Source organism: Mus caroli, chromosome 14 (assembly GCF_900094665.2).
Source record: "Mus caroli chromosome 14, CAROLI_EIJ_v1.1, whole genome shotgun sequence".
NCBI classification, from domain to species: domain Eukaryota; kingdom Metazoa; phylum Chordata; class Mammalia; order Rodentia; family Muridae; genus Mus; species Mus caroli.
In genome coordinates, this window is record NC_034583.1 from 30058084 (window position 1) to 30064228 (window position 6145).

The following is a 6145-nucleotide window of genomic DNA, read 5'->3' on the forward strand; positions in this document are numbered from 1 at the left end:
TGTATTCTCTCTCTCTCTCTCTCTCTCTCTCTCTTTCTCTCTCTCTCTCTCTCTCTCTCTCTCTCTCTCTCTCTCTCTCTCTGCCTTTCTACAGTAAATCCCTGTCTCTGCTCATCAAAATCTGCTGTGTTAGAGCAATGGAGCAGGTCTTGCTCTAATGAGCTCCTTGTCTAACCTCTTGCTGGGAAGCCTTCCTGTGTGGCCACCAGCTAAACCAAGCCACCCGCTGAACTAGCAGCCTAAGATAACCAGACTCTCTTGTCACTGCGGTAACCTGTAAGAGCTCTTCTCCTCCCCGCCCCCGCTTACTACCCCCCCCCCGGGGGGGGCTTTCAGCTGGCCCCCAGCCAGAGTCCTTGAAAGGGCCAGTTCTCAGCTCTTCCATGACATACATCGGTCTGGGATGTTTGAGAGCTAGAACCTGTTATCCTGGGCCACTCTGAAGCCCAGGGACCCCCAAACCGGCTCTCCTATCGCACCCAGCGGTCTGTGGGACCAAGGGGTCTGTGGTGCCAGAGTTGGAGCCGAGACTGTGCCTTCCCCAGCCCTTGAAGTGCGGTTGTGCAGCCTGTGAGGCCCAGTGCCTGTTTGGGGCAGTTCCGTGGGGTCCTGCAGCAGTCTACCGGAGCTCTGGCAGGTAGACTCCCTGCCTTTATTTCCCCCCACAATTTACAGCAATGTATTCTGAGGTTTCTTTCTGCATGATGTCTCTCTGTAGATCTCTGTATTTGTTTACATCTGCTAACACAAGGAAGTTTCTCTGATAATGAGTGAAAGGGTCACCGGTTTATGAGTATGGAAGAATATCTTTAAGAGTAATTTTTAAATTACTTTTTTTTTCTTTGAAGATCAGCACTATTTGTTTTTACTTTAAGTCTCTAGGCTATCTAGTTTCTACTTCTTGGTCATCCAAGCAGAGTTTGAGTAGGCTCAAAATCAAACCAGATATTGTCAAAACCAGATAAGTCAAAACAGATGTGTGCTACCATTGCTCTAGCATATTTTGTAGACAGGGCACCATTGGAGATTGTGGCTTGGTTGGTGTGTACATTCCTCTTTGATAGCCTGAAAAATACCACCCTGTAACAAAACCACCAGATTGTAGAGTTAAAGATTCTAGGGAGGCACCAACTTCATCTCTTTATATTTGATGAGCAGTGTAGGTGTGTTATTCAGCAATGGGGCCTTGCTAGCAGTTGGCAGAGAGCAACATATTATCTTGGCAAAAGCCTAGGTTGTTTTGGAGATTTCTGAGACTCCTTTTCCCAGCAAGTCACTTTAATGTAAATCTCTACTGATGCTGGAGACTTGGTTTGGTGACAATAGGTGGACAGTTGGGACTCTGTCTTCTTCATTATTTGGAGACTTCATTTGGATCACTTCCATATACTTTAGGAAATTTCCATTACAAGCAATTTCCATACAATGCCTCAAATGTCCCTACATTCTAACTCTCTCTTCCCTCATTTCCTCTCTTAACCCAATCTCCACTGACCTCTCCACTTGATCTTCCTGTTCCCATTCCCCTGTCCCCAACTACTCATAAAGTTTATAACTTTTCCACCTCCCAAGGATATCCAGGTGCCACTCCTCAAGTCCCTTCTTCTAAACTAATCTCTTTAGATCTGTAGATTGTAGCTTGCTCAAAATTTATTTATTGGATAATATCCACATAACTATGAATACACACCATATTTATCTTTCTGGGTCTGGGTTATCTCACTCAGAATGATTTTTTTTTCTAGTTTCATCTAGTTGTCTGCAAATTTTAAGTCTTTCTTTTTTAAACAGCTCAGTAATTTGTGTAAATGTACCACATTTTCTTTGTCTATTTTTCTTTTTCTTTTTCTTTGTCTATTCTTCTGTTTATGGATAGTGTACTGGCTAGTTTTGTGTCAACTTGACACAGCTGTAGTTATCACAGAAAAAAGAGCTTCAGTTGGGGAAATGCCTCCATGAGATCCAAGGCATTTTCTCAATTAGTGATCAAGGGGGAAAGGCCCCTTGTGGGTGGGACCATCTGGGCTGGTAGTCTTGGGTTCTATAAGAGAGCAGGCTGAGCAAGCCAGGGGAGGCAAGCCAGTAAAGAACATCCCTCCATGGCCTCTGCATCAGCTCCTGCTTTCTGACCTGTTTGAGTTCCAGTCCTGACTTCCTTTGGTGATGGACAGCAGTATGGAAGTGTAAGCTGAATAAACCCTTTCCTCACCAACTTGCTTCTTGGTCATGGTGTTTGTGCAGGAATAGAAACCCTGACTAAGACAGATAGATTAGTTGTTTCCATTGTCTGCATGTTGTAAGTAGAGTAGCAATTGACATGGCTGAACAAGTGTCCCTGTGGTAGGATGGATCAATCTTGATTATATGCCCAGGAGTGCTATAATTGTATCTTGAGCAAGATCAAATCCTATCTTTCTGAGAAACCTCTACACATTAATTTCTTTAGTTGCTCTATGAGTTTGCATTCCCACAAGCAATGGATAGGTGTGCCCCATTTTGCACATCCACACAAGCATGAGACAATGCTTGTGCTATGTATCTAACACACCATGGCAAGAGTAAGAAAGAATCTCAAAGTTGTTTTGATTTTCATTTCCCTGATGCTAAAGATGTTGAAAATTTTCAAAGGGTTACTCAGATATTTGAGATTCTCTATTTAGATCCATTTCCCAGTTTTGAATTGGATTATTAGTTTTTAATATTAAGCTTCTTGAGTTATCTATATATCTTGGATATTACTACTCTATTGGATGTGGAGTTCATAATTTTTTTCATATTCTATATGCTGCCACTTCATCTGAATGACCATGTCTTTTACCTTACAGATGATATTCAGTTTCATGAATTCTCATTTATAAATTGTTGCGCGTAGTGTCAGTGATAATGGTTGTTCTTTTCAGAAAGTCTCCTCTTGTACCAATGAGTTTAGGGTTATGCCCCATTTACTCTTCTATCAGGTTCAGTGTATCTGGTTTTATTTTGAAGTCTTTGATATATTCAGAGTTGAGTTTTGTGCAGCATGATAAGTATTGATCTACTTGTATTCTACATGCAGACAACCTGTTTGACTAGTGCCATTTATTAAAAATACTGTCATCCAGTGTATATTTCTGGCTTCTTTATCAATAGTCAGATGTCCATAGGTGTGTGGATTTATGTCTATGTTTCTAATTTGATTCCTTGATTAGCATATCTGATTTTTTATTACTCTAACTTTGTAGTACACCTTGAAATCAGGAATGGTGGGAGCTCTAGGATTTCTTTTACTGTTGAGCATTGTTTTAGCTGCCCTGGATTATTTGTTTTCCATATGATACAGAGAATCAAGGTCTCTGAAGAATCATATTGGAATTTTGATGGAGATTACACTGAATATGTAGATTGATTTTGGTATAATTGGCACTTTTACTATGTTAATTCTACTTATCCACACATATGGAAGATCTCTGAACTTCTAATATTTTTTACCATTTCCTTCTTCGATTTCTTAAAGTTTTTTTTTTTTTTAATCATACAAGTATTTTACTTCCTTGGTTAGAGTCAATATAAGGTATTTTATACTATTTGAAGCTATTATGCAATCTGTGTGCCATTTGCACATAAGAAAACAAAGGATTTTTGAGTTAAATTTGTATCCAGCTTCTTGGCTGTAAGTCTATGAGTTGTAGAAGTTCCCTATGGAAGTTTTAGGGTCATTTGTATATACTATCATAAGATCTAAAAATAATAACACTTTTATTTCTTAGTTTTCAATTTGTATCCTCTTGAGCTCCTTCAGTTACTTCTAGTTCTATACTGAACAAATGTAGAGAAAGTGGAAAACCTTGTCTTATTCTTGATTCTCTCCACTTAGATTGATTTTGTTTATGGGTTTCCTGTAAACTCCTTTCATTAGGTTGTGATATATCCATTATATCCTTAATCTATCCATGACTTTTATCATGAAACGGTGCTGGACTTTGTCAAGGCCTTCTCTGTATCTAGAGAGATGATTATGTGGCTCCCCCACCCTCAGTTGTTTATAGAATAGATTACATTTATTAAATTTTATGTATTGAGCCATCTCTTCATCTCTGGGATAATGCCTACTTATTCATTCTGGATGATGTGTTTGATGCTCTCTTGAACTCATTTTGAAAGTATATTTTGAGTTTTTTTGTGTTTATGTTCATGAGGGAAATTTGTCTGTAATTCTTTCTTCATTTGGTTTTTATGAAGTTTGGTTTCATGGTAACTGTGGTCTCATAAAATGAATTGGGATATGTTCCTCCTGTTTCTATTTTGTGGAATAATTTGAGGTGTATTTGCTGCTTCAACATTGGAACATGGGATTTGTATTAACATAAATTTGTATTCTAAGGCCATGTCCATTCTTATTTGGCTCCTGATTAATCTACTTCTTAATTCTCTTTGAGGTGAAGACTGTGGTTTTGCATTGACATTCATGATTGTTAGCATCTTGAGTAAGCCATTTGGGAGAAAGAGCCCCACTCAATGTCAGATGAGTTTCTACCAGGTTACTTGGGACAACTGGTCTCAGGATTATATTATAATGAGTTATGGTCACAGATATTGAGGAACTTGTGGCAGCTAATAGAACATGTATCTATCCTAGGATACCTTCTTTTGCCCCCAACACAGACTGCCTATCTATAGTGCATTCAAACATCTTAGTAAAGGAAAATAAATTTCCATTTTTCTCTTCTTTTGATCATAAGGCATACTTAACTTGTCTGTTTCTATAATTTTTGAAACTGGTAGAATTTTATATCCTAGGATTTTGTTCTGTACTCTTGTGCCAAATTGTAAAGAAGTCTTGGAAAGCCATTACATTTGAAGTGCCCTGTCAGCTTGAAGGCTGAGTTGAGCCATTTGCTGAGTAATAATAAGCTGTTCAATTATGACTCAGCAAAGTTCAGGAAAAGTTCCTTGGTAGAGCATCCACTTAGTTGGGAATTCCACATGTCCTGATTTGTCATTCATGTATTTAGATTATGCTTTAATATTTACCCCCATGTTTTTTGTTTTTGTTTTTGTTTGCTTTTTTGTTTTATTTGTTTTGTTTGTTTGCTTTTAGGGTTTCTCCGTGTAGCTCTGGCTGTCCTGGAACTCACTCTGTAGACCAGGCTGGCTTAGAACTCAGAAATTCATCTCTGCCTCCCAAGTGCTGTTACCCCCATGTTTGATGCACAAATATACATGGTCAAAAATAAAACATGTCTTTTCAAAATGTTGCATGTGAATCAAAGTTTGTCATTTTGATTTTGTTTGAAAACAAGATAAAAAAAATCCAACTACAAGTGGGTCATTGAATTTTCTTAAGATGTGGATGCTATTAAACAAGACTGTACTAGGAATTAAATAAAAATATTAGTGCATATTTATAGTATTAATTTCAGGAAATCACTATTGAGGAGGATTTTATCCTTTTTAGATTATTACTATGTCTGTCCTTTGAAAATATTTTTGTATGTGCTGTACTACATATAAATAATCATAAATGCATGCATTTATTGAAGGTATTTCTTTCAAATTTGTTTTCATGATAGGATAAAAGAAGATGCCAAATCCTTCCATTAGCAGCTTTGGCCATATGTATAAACTTATATTACTCTCTATACAAGAGACAAACAAAAGGTTGAGATTGTTAAGTGTTGCCATAAAGAGAGAAAACTAATAGCTTATTTTAAATGGTGGTGAAATTGTTAAAATGTAATGTGATTAAATACTTAGGCAAAAATATCACACTCTATATTTGGTAGAAAAACCTAAAATAAATTTATGTTTAAAAATTATATTTAAAATTAAAGACAGGCCTTTGGGTGGAGACACTGTATGGATTCCCTTCATGTAAAGCCTATTTTTTAAATACTTAGTTGAGCAGTTATTTCTATTGGTGTGATAGATATTATCCTAATTTTGTTATGAAGCGTGATATATAGTAAGGTATTTTAATGTATTATTTTGTATAAAACAATTGATTTTCAGTAAAAGAAAATATTATTTTAACAGCCTATGTTCATTGAAATATTATATAAAATTTCAATGATTGTAATATTTATTAAACAAAGAGTCTGTGTGTTATCTTTAATAACTGAAATTCAGTTTTTTTTGTAAAGTGTACTAAAGCTAGATGAATATTCCA